This window comes from Capra hircus, chromosome 8, assembly GCF_001704415.2.
Source record: "Capra hircus breed San Clemente chromosome 8, ASM170441v1, whole genome shotgun sequence".
Taxonomy (NCBI): domain Eukaryota; kingdom Metazoa; phylum Chordata; class Mammalia; order Artiodactyla; family Bovidae; genus Capra; species Capra hircus.
Window position 1 is genome coordinate 100,655,028 of NC_030815.1, and position 15,968 is coordinate 100,670,995.

Below are 15,968 nucleotides of genomic sequence, written 5' to 3' on the forward strand. Positions count from 1 at the left end.
CTAAATGTATGCACAGTTATGATACAGTAAGCATAAACAATCTTGCTTCCATAGTCAAAGTAGATTAGAAGCAGAATATTAGGGGGCGCTCTTCTGGGCAGGTACATGGATATGACAAAAGTTCTAACGTACACCCTAAAAACAAGGGAAGATACAGGAAAACTATGAAAAGAAGCTGTAAGAACTTGAAAAGCAAAGCATACTAGGGTTATTTATAAAGTACCAAAAGCACTACCCAGCCCATAAGCCTGAAATCATTTCACTTGAATAAGTGATGCTCGTGGTGCTAATCCTGACATCAAGAAATAGTGAAATAAGGAATTCCCTGGTGATCCAGTGGTTAGGGGAGCTTCCCAGATGGTGCTAGTGGTAAAGAATCTTCCCACCAATGCAGGAGACATAAAAGACACAGGTTCATTCCCTGGGTTGGGAAGATCCCCTAGAGGACAGACCACATGGCAACCCACTTAAGTATTCGTGCTTGGAGAATCCCATGGACAGAGGAACCCAGCGGGCTATGGTCCATAGAGTCGCAAAGAGCCGACACAATTGAAATGACCTTGCCTGCACACGCCAGTGGTTAGGACTCCGTGCTTTCACTGCTGAGGGCTTAGATTCTATCTCTGGTCAGGAAACTAAGATCTCACAAGCCTCATGGCATGGCCAAAAAAAAAAAAAAAGATGAAATGATGTCTAATTTCATGCATCAAAAATAAAGGAATTAGAATAGTTTACAAAGCAATTTCATCTAAAGTGATTATAATAAGTAAGCAATTTTAGTGCCTTAAAGATTTAATTCTAAACTATCTAGAAAATCCAACTACCCTAAAAGGTTCAGTTATCCATTCCCAAAGTCCCAGACAAACCAAAATTCTGTGTAAATAAATAAGACTCATCTGGTATTCGTTTCAGTTGCTGAAAAAGTCAGGGACTGGATCCAATCTGCCAACAGAGGCCCAACATTAATGATCTTCATCTTTGCTCTTTTCAGCCAGTTATTGATTGAAGACATATTTCACTGCACAAAAAACCACGTCATGATTCAAAACATTCTACTTTCTAAAACTCAAGCTCAGAAATATCGATCTCTAACCAGCATATAGAATCTTTCCTCTGTTTTACTAATTCCTATAGATTTGGAGTACATTTTTTTAGTCAATTGAAAATTTTATTTTTAATTTAATAACCAAGAGAACAGTAGGCTTGACACAGCAAACTAGAGAAGTAGCAAATTAAGAGATAGAGGAATGCTAAAAATATGTCTTTCAGAAGGATTAAGAGGAGGAAAAAACACAAAAAAGATGAATTTGAAAATACAGAAGCCTCAAACTTCTTTAGTAGAAGACTAGGTGGAAAGAACATAGGAAATTGTGGGAAAGAAATTTTTGAAGCAATTCCAGTTGTGGAATGGCTAAATGCATCTAAACGGAGAAGACAGTGGCACGTCACTCCTGTACTCTTGCCTGGAAAATCCCATGGACGGAGGAGCCTGGAAAGCTGCGGTCCATGGGGTCACTGAGGGTCGGACACAACTGAGCAACTTCACTTTCACTTTTCACTGTCATGCACTGGAGAAGGAAATGGCAACCCACTCCAGTGTTCTTGCCTTGAGAATCCCAGGGACGGGGGAGCCTGGTGGGCTGCCGTCTATGGGGTCCCACAGAGTTGGACACAACTGAAGCGACTTAGCAACGGCAGCAAATTCGTCTAGAAACTAATGCAGTAGCCATAATTTGTTTAGAAAGGTCTGAATCAACAGATATGTCATTTTTGCTTCCTGTCCTTTCTGTTAATTCCTGTCTTTTCAGTTAATTTAGACACGGATGGAGCTCCAGCCACCACGTTGTGAACATGAGGTACCTACCATTGAAGGCCACTGAAGCCGAACCATAGGAGGCCAGGTCCCTGAATACTGTGCGAGTTGCCATACAACCAACAGTCAGCCTGATTCCAATTTTGTTATTGAATGAGAAAGAGAAAATCCTAATTAGTTTAAGCCTTCATTTTTAGGGACATAGTGTATGTTTTAGATCCTCATTCTCACCTCAGACGTTTTCACCACTTTCTGCTTATGGCAATGAGTTCTTATTAGAACCTTCAAGTCTTTCTTTCCTTGATTTCTATCTTACAAAAGATGACAATCAATCCCAACCTTGGGCAAGCCCTAACCATTCACTTTATTTTTCCCTCCCAGATATCACTGGGAAAGGGCAAAAACTTTACCTGGTCCAAGAGAATACCATACCTTGCATTCTAGAGAATGAGGCAACCTATTTTCTAGGGATAGGATTTATCCCTATACCAGGTGATTCTATCTCCTCTTATTTCCTTAAAAGACTGACTTCATAGTGTTTTGTTCACATTCCCCCACTCCCCCTAAAATTTTGGAAAACAGTGTAACCCATTTACATATTTTTCGATTGGCATCTAAAACTTCCTCTCATAACTTAAAGAACTGAAAAGAAAGAATTTTAACAATGGATTCTATTGTAAATAATTGCCTTCTAAAATAAAAGCTCTGCTGCTGCCGAGTTGCTTCAGTCATGTCCGACTCTGTGCGACCCCATAGACGGCAGCCCACCAGGTTCCCCCATCCCTGGGATTCTCCAGGCAACAGCACTGGAGTGGGTTGCCATTTCCTTCTCCAATGCATGAAAGTGAAAAGTGAAAGCGAAGCACTCAATCCACTGTAGCCCACCAAGCTCCTCCGTCCATGGGATTCTCCAGGCAAGAGTACTCTTCTATCACTTAAAAAAATATAGATTCTAAACAAGATCTTTTTCTAAATAAGATATTGATTTGATGTTCACCATCATCTGTTTAAAAAAATATACGAATATATTCCTAGTAATAAGAAAATTTTACATAATTGCATTTCCTTTTGGAACTTGTACTTTATTTACTTTAAAAGCTCACTGTACTCATGAATAACTTTGTTATTCTTAGCAATTTTTTTGGCCTCATGGCATATGGGATCTTAGATCCCTGACCAAGATTGAACCCACATCTCCTACACTGGAAGCAATTTATAATTTATACTAATGCAATATAATGCAATATGCAATCTTAAAAATCTTATTGTTTTACTTTGTCATCCTTTTCTGCAACAAAAATATGTATATAAATTTGAACATTTAAAGATTTTTCTATGTTTTTTTAAAAAAAAGTATTATGACTTGCTGCTGCTGCTGCTGCTGCTAAGTCGCCTCAGTCGTGTCCGACTCTGTGCGACCCCATAGACGGCAGCCCACCAGGCTCCCCTATCCCTGGGATTCTCCAGGCAAGAACACTGGAGTGGGTTGCCATTTCCTTCTCCAATGCATGAAAGTGAAAAGTGAAGTGAAGTCGCTCAGTCATGTCCGACTCTTAGTGACCCCATGGACTGCAGCCCACCAGGCTCCTCCGTCCATGGGATTTTCCAGGCAAGAGTCCTGGAGTGGGGTGCCATTGCAAGTAATCATAATTAATAGTACACAATTTATGAAAACAACATGAATACATTACAAGCATTTTTAAGGCTTCAACTATTACTGATTAACATATTTTTTAATGTTACAACTTTTGAGTTATTAAACATAAAAAGTAAAATATTATTGACAATGTATCTCAATGAAAGAAACAGCTTTTGACAGGAAATTAAAAAGGTACCCAGTTGCCTTCATTCACTTCCTTATTACCTGATTTGATATATCCAATTATCCCTTTGATGACAGTAGTGGAACTGTTCCCCTCTAAATGCAAACAACCCTAGTTAGCTGGGAGATGGCTAAGAGGCATGGCTTGCTTTTGTAATGTGAGAGAAGGGCCGTTGTGAAATAGAAACCTTGATTTTAGAGGCATGCTTAGGCAAAGCAATTTGAAGGAAGAGTATATATCATCTAGAGATTGAGTCTCTTAAAACTATCCATGTTTCTATATCCTAAGAAAATCATGTTCTCCCAGAGGACCCTGTTCCAGAACAATGCACCTTCAGTGTTCTTCCTTCTTATCCTAGTCTGTCTCCAAGTCTCTCCTTAAAAAAATAACCTACCCCAATACTTTTCTTTCCATTCTCATATCCAGGCTGCACCTTATTCTTTCCTCAACCACTTGGACTTTCCTGAAACTGATCTCTTGAAGACCGGCCAACTGCAAACTCCAGTGGTTACTTTTCATTCCAACCTCAGTAAGTACCATTTACTCCATCATCCCTTTCAAAACTCTCCTCTGTTGATTTTCCTTCACCACTTTCTCCTGATTCTTTTCTACTTATCAGTTACCTTCGTTGTCTTCTTTCTCTGCCACCCTCTCAAAATCATCATTTCTTTGGATTTTAAACACAGACCTCTTCTCACTCCACCTGTTTTTCTTTGCAATCCCTACTCCCTCATCTTCAATTACTAAATAGCCTTGATTTCCTTCTCCAGTTGAGTCATCTCTACCTAGATGTCCCACATGTTTGTCAGTATTAAATGGTGAATTTTCATCTCCTTTCTCAAACCTTCTTCTGGTGTCCCTGAGACTGTGTGGATCCAGCATCCAGTTGATCAAACCAGAGACCTGGGAGTAGCCTATAATCCTATCTTCTCTCTCACTTTTATTCACTATCTACAAATTGTCACTAAATAGTATCGGAGAAGGCAATGGCAACCCACTCCAGTACTCTTGCCTGGAAAATCCCATGGACGGAGGAGCCTGGTAGGCTGCAGTCCGTGGGGTCGCTAAGAGTCAAACACAACTGAGCGACTTCACTTTCACTTTTCACTTTCATGCATTGGAGAAGGAAATGGCAACCACTCCAGTGTTCTTGCCTGGAGAATCCCAGGGACAGAGGAGCCTGGTAGGAGGCCGTCTATGGGGTCGCACAGAGTCGGACACGACTGGAGCTACTTAGCAGCAGCAGCAGTATCAGTTGCGGTTTCTCTGGTTCCTGGTACAGAAAAAAGCTCATGTATGTACAACAATATGTGAAGAAGAGTACCGGAGTAGTCTGGGCTTCCTAGATGGCGCTAGTGGTAAAGAACTCACCTGCCAATGCAGATGAAAAGACATGGTTTGATCCCTGGGCCGGGAAGGTCCGCTGGAGGAGTACATGTCAACCTGCTCCAGTATTCTTGCCTGGAAAATCCCATGGACAGAGGAGACTGGCGGGGTACAGTCCATGGGGCAGCAAAGAGTCGGACACAACTCAGTGACTAAACACAGCACACACAGCACTGACATAGTTTACAGAAACAAAGAAAAACTACACATCATGAAGGATAGAAACTGGGCGGTTCTCAGGATCTCCATAACAGAAACTTGAAGATCATCCCTCGAGGAACTGCCCCCAAATGATTCAGCAACAAAACAGCCTTTCACTTCCAGATGTTGCAGAATAAGAATCATAAATCCCAAAATTTGATTCAACCTTCATTGAAATTAAAACAGACCATAGGTTGAAATGATGATAGGTGAGACTTATGTATTGTTGACATAAATTCTCTTGGACTCCAAAGTACCCCGTTGAGGAATTCCCTGGTAGTCCAGTGGTTAAGTCTCCGTGCACCCACTGCAGGGGGCACAGGTTCAGTCCCTAGCCAGGGTACTAACATCTCGCCCATCACAAGGTGCAGTCGAAACAACAAAAACAACAATAACAACAGAAAACCCAAGGTACTCTGTTGGTCTAATATTTCTCAATAACAGAAGAGATGATTAGAAAAATTTACATTCTGATGACTAGAGGAGCACAATGAATAAGAGATTAACTCTTAAATGGACCAAGATCATGTTTAAATTTCCAACATATGTCAGTTCTGTTTCTTGTTATTATGATATAGTTTCTTTAATACCTAGTAAGAGACTCCTGTCTTAAGCAGTTGAATTTTCTTATTCACATCACAAATGAATTCACAAACCTTTGAGCACTGAATATACTCTGTGGCTTCTTTTTATCAGCCCAAGGGTATTCTGAATTCCCTTTTCTCATAGCTGTAGAAATTAAAATCACCTCAGTTGGTTCAAACCCAAAACAAAGTTTCATTTCTTTGACAGTGTCAAGTTTAAAAGCTTCGGATGAGAGAGTTGATTGATTTAGTTTAGATCACTGACCCACCCTGTGATAGGGAATGGGAAAATTGAGCAATAAAACAAACAGTAATAACCACATCCCACTAGTCTGAAGAGCAAATATTCATTCTCCCTAAAATAGCTCTATTTGGGAATTTCCTGGCAACCCAGTCGTTAGGCCTAGGACTTCCATTTCAGGGAGGGGATGGGGTGATGGGGTTAAACTAAGATCCTGCAAGCTGTATGGTGTGCCCCCACACACACAAAAAAAAGCTTTAATCTGTCACTTCCTCTCCATACCTTGCTTTAGTCTACTTATTTTAAAGACATCTTTGGGTAAAAAGAAGTCCTCTCTTTCATCTTTTGCATTCTAACTTCGTTTTATTTTGAAAAAGATCACAACTGTTACTCTCATTATCAGAGATTATTTATATTTGAGATACAGCGCACTTTATTGGCAAACTTTTTCTGCAAAGAACTAGCTAGTAAATAGGTTTTGTGGGTCATACAGCTTCTGAGTTACTCTGCCATTATAACATTGAGAGTAGCTGTAAACAATGGAATCTGGCTGTGTTCCAATAAAGCTTTATTTACAAAGACAGCAGCCTGGCTCATAGTTTGCCTCTCATCTAGGAGAGTCCTGAGAAAAAAGAGTCTGGCAAGTGAACAGTGTGGACCTGCATGTCTGAAACATCTGTATCTACACTTTAACAACCAGAATGACTGCAAGAGAATTCTAAGTTGGAAATATCTTCTCATAATTTTGGAGGTACTGCTCAATGTTTTTCTACCTTCCAAAATGCCTCATTTCCTTCAGCTGAGCTAAATCCACTAGCCTTCAAAGGTAGGACTTTGCTTTAGGCTTTTATTTAGACTTCCAGAGCTACTTTGCTTCATTATTAACTTTTTTTTTTCTTTTCTAAAAAGAAAATCCGTTTGAAGAAATTGACTGTTATGTTTTCCAGTGTCCTTCACCCAAGGAATAGCTTTTCCTATAATTTGGTACCAAGAAAAAGTTTGAATCTCAGAGAAACTTCTATTCTGTCTTTATGAGACAATCAGAATTAAATAACCCATTGTGATTTACTTGATTGTTAATGTCCTGTTACATTAAACTCATAACATATCAATTCATTTGTATACTCAGATGTTTAATAAATGGAAATAAATTGAAGGAAAGGAGAAAGGGAAGCAACTATTTTGGCAGGTATTGAAGTATTCCAGACGAAAAGTAGTAGAGATGGAAAGCTGAGCTTCAAATTCAAGAGACAATTCGTGATAGATTCAAGAACAGGAAGACGAATCCTGAATTTTCCAGTTTAGGAAAGTTTCCAGGAAGTGACAGAGTAGCTAATATCACTAACCAAAGTAGGGGCTTTCCTGGTGGCTCAGACGGTAAAAAATCTGCCTGCAATGTGGGAAATCTGGGTTTGATCCCTAGGTTGGGAAGATCCCCTGAAGAAGGGAACCACTACCCACTCCAGTATTCTTGCCTAATTCTTGGGCCACCTGATGTGAAGAGCTGACTCATTGGAAAAGACCCTGATGCTGGGAAAGATGGAAGGCAGGAGAGAGGAGGATAAGAGAGGACGAGATGGTTGGATGGCATCACCAACTCAATGGACGCGAGTTTGAGCAAGCTCCCAGAGATGCTGAAGGCCAGGGAAGCCTAGTATGCTGCAGTCCATGGGATCACAAAGAGTTGAACACAACTGAGCGACTGAACAACGACAAATCAAGGTAGAGGAATTGGTATGGAGATGAGAAAAAAGCTAAGAGGCTAGGTTTTGAATATGTGAGCTGTCTTAAGTAAACATTATTGATTATCACTCCCTTCCTATCTGCTGCTGCTGCTGCTAAGTCGCTTCAGTCTTGTCCGACTCTGTGTGACCCCATAGACGGCAGCCCACCAGGCTCCCCCGTTCCTGGGATTCTCCAGGCAAGAACACTGGAGTGGGTTGCCATTTCCTTCTCCAATGCATGAAAGTGAAAAGTGAAAGTGAAGTCTCTCAGTCATGTCCGACTCTTTGCGACCCCATGGGCTGCAGCCTACCAGGCTCCTCCGTCCATGGGATTTTCCAGGCAAGAGTACTGGAGTGGGTTGCCATTGCCTTCTCCGCCCTTCCTATCTACTTACTTTCAAAAAGTACTATAAGTGCCTTAAATATAGGAGAGGTTATATGGAAGAACAGAGATTGTCATTAACGAGAAATCCAAGTTGTAAAGCAAACAGGAACACAGGCAGCTGAGGTCAATGCAAAGGTGAACATTCCTAAACCAGTAACCTTACCTAGTTACATCCACTGTAACTAGGTAAGGTCAACACATTCAGAAAATCATCTGGCCACATTGCAGCCTGTCCTTGTTTCTTGTCCCCAAGAGCATCAGAGGCCAGCCAGTGGGGCCTTTGGAGCAAAACTGGCATCCAGTATCTAGCAAGCAGCCAGCTCCAAGGATGAGCACTGATTCCTGGGTCATGAGTGCCTAGCATGTTTCATAGGAGTCCAGTTTTGTATTCAGGGGCTCAAAGAATGTTTAATTCTAAGCCCCACCCAGAGAAATATACTGTGACTCTGCCCAGATTCACCTTTGGAACTGGATCTATGAGGCAAGGAAGATTCATAGGCAAACAATGCTATACACACTATCAGACAGAAGAAGAATAGCTGTTGACACCATTGAATTTACCCCAGGCTAGGATTATATCTACTACTGTGGGCAAGAATCCCTCAGAAGAAATGGAGTAGCCATCATGGTCAACAAAAGAGTCCGAAATGCAGTACTTGGATGCAATCTCAAAAACAAAAGAATGATCTCTGTTCATTTCCAAAGCAAACCATTCAATATCACAGTGATCCAAGTCTATGCCCCAACCAGTAATGCTTAAGAAGCTGAAGTTGAACGGTTCTATGAAGACCTACAAGACCTTTTAGAACTAACACCCAAAAAAGATGTCCTTTTCATTATAGGGGACTAGAATGCAAAAGTAGAAAGTCAAGAAACACCTGGAGTAACAGGCAAATTTGGACTTGGAATACGGAATGAAGCAGGGCAAAGACTAATAGAGTTTTGTCAAGAAAATGCACTGGTCATAGCAAACACCCTCTTCCAACAACACAAGAGAAGACTCTACACATGGACATCGCCAGATGGTCAACACCAAAATCAGATTGATTATATTCTCTGCAGCCAAAGATAGAGAAGCTCTATACAGTCAACAAAAACAACCAGGAGCTGACTGTGGCTGAGATCATGAACTCCTTATTACCAAATTCAGACTGAAATTGAAGAAAACAGGGAAAACCAGTAGACCATTCAGGTATGACCTCAATCAAATCCCTTACAATTATACAGTGGAAGTGAGAAATAGATTTAAGGGCCTAGATCTGATAGATAGAGTGCCTGGTGAACTATGGAATGAGGTTCGTGACATTGTACAGGAGACAGGGATCAAGACCATCCCCATGGAAAAGAAATGCAAAAAAGCAAAATGGCTGTCTGGAGAAGCCTTACAAATAGCTGTGAAAAGAAGAGAAGCGAAAAGCCAAGGAGAAAAGGAAAGATATAAGCATCTGAATTCAGAGTTTCAAAGAATAGCAAGAAGAGATAAGAAAGCCTTCAGTGATCAATGCAAAGAAATAGGGGAAAAGAACAGAATGGGAAAGACTAGAAATCTCTTCAAGAAAATTAGAGTTATCAAGGGAACATTTCATGCAAAGATGGGCTCAATAAAGGACAGAAATGGTATGGACCTAACAGAAGCAGAAGATATTAAGAAGAGATGGCAAGAATACACAGAAGAACTGTACAAAGAGGATCTTCACGACCCGGATAATCACGATGGTGTGATCACTCACCTAGAGCCAGACATCCTGGAATGTGGAGTCAAGTGGGCCTTAGGAAGCATCACTATGAACAAAGCTAGTGGAGGTGATGGAATTCCAGTAGAGCTATTTGAAATCCTGAAAGAAGATGCTATGGAAGTGCTGAACTCAATATGCCAGCAAATTTGGAAAACTCAGCAATGGCCACAGGACTGGAAAAGGTCAGTTTTTATTCCAATCCCAAAGAAAGGCAATGCCAAAGAATACTCAAACTACCTCACAATTACACTCATCTCACGTGCTAGTAAAGTAATGCTCAAAATTCTCCAAGCCAGACTTCAGCAATACGTGAACCGTGAACTTCCTGATGTTCAAGCTGGTTTTAGAAAAGGCAGAGGAACCAGAGATCAAATTGCCAACATCCGCTGGATCATGGAAAAAGCAAGAGAGTTCCAGAAAAACATCTATTTCTGCTTTATTGACTACGCCAAAGCCTTTGACTGTGTGGATCACAATAAACTGTGGAAAATCCTGAAAGAGATGGGAATACCAGACCACCTGACCTGCCTCTTGAGAAATCTGTATGCAGGCCAGGAAGCAATAGTCAGAACTGGACATGGAACAACAGACTGGTTCCAAATAGGAAAAGGAGTGTGTCAAGGCTGTATATTGTCACCCTGCTTATTTAACTTACATGCAGAGTACATCATGAGAAACGCTGGACTGGAAGAAACACAAGCCGGAATCAAGATTGCCGGGAGAAATCTCAATAACCTCAGATATGCAGATGACACCACCCTTATGGCAGAAAGTGAAGAGGAACTAAAAAGCCTCTTGATGAAAATAGAAGAGAAGAGTGAAAATTTTGGCTTAAAGCTCAACATTCAGAAAACAAAGATCATGGCATGCGGTCCCATCACTTCATGGCAAATAGATGGGGAAACAGTGGAAACAGTGTCAGACTTTATTTTTTGGGTCTCCAAAATCACTGCAGATGGTGACTGCAGCCATGAAATTAAAAGATGGTTACTCCTCGGAAGAAAAGTTATGACCAACCTAGATAGCATATTCAAAAGCAGAGACATTACTTTGCCGACTAAGTTCCGTCTTGTCGAGACTATGGTTTTTCCAGTAGTCACGTATGGATGTGAGAGTTGGACTGTGAAGAAGGCTGAGCACCGAAGAGTTGATGCTTTTGAACTGTGGTGTTGGAGAAGACTCCTGAGAGTCCCTTGGACTGCAAGGAGATCCAACCAGTCCATTCTGAAGGAGATCAGCCCTGCGATTTCTTTGGAAGGAATGATGCTAAAGCTGAAACTCCAGTACTTTGGCCACCTCATGCCAAAAAGAAAGTTGACTCATTGGAGAAGTCTTTGATGCTGGGAGGGATTGGGGGCAGGAGGAGAAGGGGATGACAGAGGATGAGATGGCTGGATGGCATCACTGACTCGATGGATGCGACTCTGAGTGAACTCCGGGAGTTGGTGATGGACAGGGAGGCCTGGCGTGCTGCGATCATGGGGTCGCAAAGAGTCAGACACCACTGAGCGACTGAACTGAACTGAACTGAGGAAATGCAGAGAATCTTTCTGTTCTTGAACTACAAACTCCGTGCTTCTGTGCATTCTCTGAGTCTGACCCAACCTCTCTTATCCCCAAACCCTCCACTGAGCCCTCGAACCTCGAAAACCCCTCCAACTTCAGTGTCATAGAACCCATTTCTACTTCCTATCTTGTCTGATGGCTTTCGTCATGCAACCCTCTTCCATATAAAGTGCTAAATCTCTTACACCTCACATTCCACTGGCCAGGTGGTACAATCAGCATCCTCCTGGTTCCTCACTGCTGCCTGTGGACCAGTGTTCTACCTAGGTGAGGTGTTCCTCTCCATTCGAAGTCCTGGAGCATCTTGGATGTCAATATCCATTGATGGAGTCATCCATACTTGGCCTTTGCTTTCCTTGGATGTGTCTTCTTGTTCACCTTCCCCTTCATTCCACTGCAGTGACCCACTCCTATGGGCACACTGTAGACCTGGTCACCACTTACAACTCTCCTACTGTTTAAGCCTTCCTATCTTTTAGCCCACCCATTAGCCTGTCTTTCTGCCTTTCACTCAATTATTCCAATATTTATTATTTTCAGAAAGTTAGATTTATTGAGCTATAAAATTTTAAGCTTTATCCAGGTTTAACTGATAAAGAATAAACTATACACTAACATTTTAAAAATATTTATTTATGTATCTTGGCAGCACCGGGTTTTAGTTGCAGCATGTGGGATCTAGTTCCCTGACCCAGGCACCCTGCATTGGAAGCATGGACCAACAGGGAAGTCCCTAAGCTACACATATTTAAAGAGTACTATTCAATGACTTTTGACATATGTGTACACAATGAAAATATCACCACAATCAATATAATGAATATGTCTGTCACCTCCAAAAGTTCCCTCATGGTAATTTCTACCTCTCTTCCTGTATGCCCTCTCTCCTTCCAGACAAGCACTGATTTGCTTTGGTCACTACAGATAACTGCTGGAGGAGGAAGTGAAAACCCAGTCTGGTATTCTTGACTGGAGAGTCCCATGGACAGAGGATCACAAAGAGCTGGACATGACTGAGCGACTGAGCATACACGCACTATAGATAAATTTGTATTTTCTACAATTTCATATAAATGGAATATACTAATGTTTTTTGTTTGACTTCTTTCACTTTGAGATTTTATCTAGATGTTCAGTTCAGTTCAGTTGTTCAGTCGTGTCTGACTCCTTGCGACTCCATGGACTGCAGCACACCAGGCCTTCCTGTCCATCACCAACTCCCAGAGTTTACTCAAACTCATGTCCATTGAGTTGGTGATGCCATCCAACCATCTCATCCTCTGTCGTCCCCTTCTCCTCCCACCTTCAGTCTTTCCCAGCATCAGGGTCTTTTCCAACGAGTCAGTTCTTCGCATCAGGTGGCCAAAGTATTGGAGTTTCAGCTTCAGCATCAGTCCTTCCAATGAACACGCAGGACTGATTTCCTTTAGGATGGACTGGTTGGATCTCCTGCAGTCCAAGGGACTCTCAAGAGTCTTCTCCAACACCACAGTTCAAAAGCATCAATTCTTCGGCGCTCAGCTTTCTTTATAGTCCCACTCTCATATGACTCTCTCATGTAGTCTCCATATGTGACTACTGGAAAAACCATAGCCTTGACTAGATGGAACTTTGTTGGGAAAGTAATGTCTCTGCTTTTTAATATGCTGTCTAGGTTGGTCATAACTTTTCTTCCAAAGAGCAAGCATCTTTTAATTTCATGGCTGCAGTCACCATTTGCAGTGATTTTGGAGGCCAAGAAAATAAAAGCCTGTCACTGTTTCTACTGTTTCCCCATCTATTTGCCATGAAGTGATGGGACGAGATGCCATGATCTTAGTTTTCTGAAAGTTGAGCTTTAACCCAACTTTTTCACTCCCTTCTTTCACCTTCATCAAGAGGCTCTTTAGTTCTTTTTCGCTTTCTGCCATAAGGGTGATGTTATCTGCATATCTGAGGTTATTGAGATTTCTCCCGGCAATCTTGATTCCAGCTTGTGCTTCATCCATCCAGCCCAGCATTTCTCATGATGTACTCTGCATATAAGTTACATAAGCAGGGTGACAATATACAGCCTTGATGTACTCCTTTCCCTATTTGGAACCAGTCTGTTGTTCCATGTCCAGTTCTAACTGTTGCTTCCTGACCTGCATACAGATTTCTCAAGAGGCAGGTCAGGTGTTTTGGTATTCTCAGCTCTTGAAGAATTTTCCAGAGTTTGTTGTGGTCCACACAGTCAAAGGCTTTGGCATAGTCAATAAAACAAGTAGATTTTCCTGGAACTCTCTTGCTTTTTCCATGATCCAGCGGATGTTGGCAATTTGATCTCTGGTTCCTCTGCCTTTTCTAAATCCAGCTTGAACAAATGCAAGTTCACAGTTTACATAATGTTGAAGCCTGGCTTGGAGAATTTTGAGCATTACTTTACTAGCATGTGAGATGAGTGCAATTGTGTGGTAGTTTGAGCATTCTTTGACATTGTCTTTCTTTGGGATTGGGATGAAAACTGACCACTAGACCATTCAGGTATGACCTAAATCAAATCCTTATGATTATACAGTGGAAGTGACAAATAGATTCAAGGCATTAAATCCAATAGAGTGCCTGAAGAACTATGGATGGAGGTTCATGACACTGTACAGGGGGCAGGGATCAAGACCATCCCCAAGAAAAAGAAATGCAAAAAGGCAAAATGGTTGTCTGAGGAGGCCTTACAAATAGCTGTGAATAAGAAGAGAAGCAAAAGGTAAAGGAGAAAAGGAAAGATATACCCATTTGAATGCAGAGTTCCAAAGAATAGCAAGGAGAGATAAGAAAGCCTTCCTCAGGGACTGGTGCAAAGAAACAGAGGAAAATAAAAGAATGGAAAAACTAGAGCTCTCTTCAAGGAAATTAGAGATACCAAGGGAACATTCCATGCAAAGATGGGCTCGATAAAGGACAGAAATGGTATGGACCTAACAGAAGCAGAAGATATTAAGAAGAGGTGGCAAGAATACACAGAAGAACTGTACAAAAAAGATCTTCATGACCCAGGTAATCACAATGGTGTAATCACTCACCTAGAGCCGACAGTCTGGAATGCAAATTCAAGTGGGCCAAAGGAAGCATCACTAGGAACAAAGCTAGTGGAGGTGGTGGTATTCCAGTTGAGCTATTTCAAATCCTAAAAGATGATGCTGTGAAAGTGCTGCACTGAATATTCCAGCAAATTTATCTGGATGTAGCATGTTTCAATAAACTCTCCTTTTCATTGTTCTGAAGTATTCCATTGTATGGCTGTCCCATTATTGTTTATTTTGTAGCCATTCATCACTTGCTGGTCATTAAGATGTTTCCAGTTTTTAACCATTACCAAAAAAAAGCTGCTGTGAACAGTCACATAAAATTATGCTTTCACTTATATTGAGGTATAATTCACTCATAATAAAATTTACATATTTAAGGGGTACAAGTCTATTTATATAATGGCCAGGCTCTTCTGTCCATGGGATTTCCCAGGAAAGAATATTGGTGTGGGTGTCATTCCCTTCTCCCGGAGATCTTCCTCATCCAGGGATTGAACCCAGGTCCCCTGCATTGTAGGCAAATTTTTTGCCATCTGAGCCACCAGAGAAGCCCATATAAGTTGACAGGCATACACAATTATGTAATGACCACCATAATCAAGCTATAGAGTATTTCTATCACTCCAACAAGTTCCCTGAGTCCCTTCCTTCCACTCCTGGTAACTGGCAACCACTGATTTCATTTCTGTCCCTATAGCTCTGTCTCTCTAGAATGGCATGTAAATGGACTCATATGTTGTATGTACTGCTTTTTTTTTTTTGGTCTGGCATCTCTCACTTATAGCTTTTGAGATTCAGCTATACTGCTGTATATTTCAGCAGTTCACTCCTTTTTGTTACTGAGTAGTATTTCATTATGTGAATGTAAGACAATTTGTTCACTAGTTACCACACATTTGAATAGTTTCCAGTTTGGGGCATATGCATTAATAAAGTGGCCATAAGCATTCCCATACAGCTCTTTTTGTGGGCATATGTTTTCATTTCTGGTGAGTAAATACCTAGGAATGGGGTAGGCTGGGTCAAAAGAGTCAGACACTAGTGAGTGACTGAAATGAATGAACTGACAGTAAGTCTACATTTAATTTTTTAAGTACGTGTGGTTAGGCAGGAGAGCTTTCTTTTTTTTCTTTTCAGGCAAGAGTCAGCACTCCTAGACAGGAAATCATGGCCTCTACTGGCTCTTGAATCCTTGGAGTCCCAGCTGAGCCAGGGCCGTAGGCACCGGAAACAGGTCTTGATATCCCTGAGGCAGCTCACAGCTGCAGGAGCTCAGAGATCCCCAGAATCCTAAGGAGATACCTTGAAGGCTGCCTTTGGAACCTAGAGGTGGAGACGAGCAGGCAGGACCATGGCTTTTTAGTTTCTTTAACGTGGGGTGATTTTAGAGGAAGCAGAAAAATCAGACAGACTCACCCCTTCACACACACAAACTTCCTCCTCACTTCCATATAAGATACAG